The sequence below is a fragment of the Sphaeramia orbicularis genome, unplaced genomic scaffold (genome assembly GCF_902148855.1).
Source record: "Sphaeramia orbicularis unplaced genomic scaffold, fSphaOr1.1, whole genome shotgun sequence".
NCBI lineage: Eukaryota > Metazoa > Chordata > Actinopteri > Kurtiformes > Apogonidae > Sphaeramia > Sphaeramia orbicularis.
In genome coordinates this window covers 543,143-544,154 of record NW_021941459.1, presented here as the reverse complement: position 1 = coordinate 544,154, position 1,012 = coordinate 543,143, and the positions used below count along the sequence as shown (strand labels likewise).

Genomic DNA, 1,012 nt, shown 5'->3' with positions numbered 1-1,012 from the left:
GATATGTATATATATGTATGTATTTATATATATATATATATGTATTTATATATACTGTATATATGTATTTATATATATATATGTATTTATATAGTCTGTATATATGTATTTATATATGTATATATATATAATATATGTATTTATATATGTATATCTATGTATGTGTATATCTATATATATATGTATGGTATATATATATATGTATATATATGTATGTGTATATATATAGTATTATATGTATGTATGTATATATATATATGTATATATATGTGTGTGTGTATGTGCCTTTTACAGACCAGTGTCTTCTGTCTTTCAAACAACTGCAGTAACAGAATAAATCATGTGTGTCCTGCTGTGTGTCGTCCCCTTTAGGTCACCTGACAGACAAAGACCTGATGAACTTCCTGTTCCGCTGTCGGAAGAGTCTCCGCCCCAACGGCGTCATCATCCTTAAGGACAATATGGCGCGTCAGGGCTGTAAACTGGACCCCATCGACAGCAGCATCAGCCGCCACCTGGACATCATGAGGTCATCATTGCCAAAGCCGGGCTGGAGATCCTGGCGGTGCATGCATCAGGAGGGCTTCCCCGAGATCATCATGCCCGTGTGGATGATCGCCATGAAGCCGGTCTGAGGCTGGGGTCCGGTCTGAGGACCATCCGGTCCGGAGCTGGGATCGTAACCTTATTCAACTCAGTGTGATGAAGAGTGTGAGCTGCAGCGGCGCTCAGACGTCTCCGTCACGTCCACCAGCAGATAATCCTCCAAACGCAGCGTGGGCCGCCTCACGGCACCATGGGAGATTTTATGGACAACAACATTTTTTCTGCTCAGCACACGAATGAAATAAAGCTTTTAGCAGAACGTTAAAGTGGGAGCGTCTTCAAACCACAGGATGATTAGTGAAGAACACCAGAAGAACACGAATGTGGCCGCACAAGTGGATTTAAGGAAAGAGAAAACAAGGAACCACCATCAGGAAAAACCAACAGTAGGAAGAGTGGGACCGAT

The 1,012-nt window shown here is 41.4% G+C and overlaps 1 pseudogene; it reads left to right on the top strand.

The window, feature by feature from the left end:
• LOC115415838 (alpha N-terminal protein methyltransferase 1B-like) overlaps positions 1-635 on the top strand; it is an 11,277-nt pseudogene extending 10,642 nt beyond the window's left edge.
• The last annotated feature ends 377 nt before the right edge of the window (positions 636-1,012 follow it).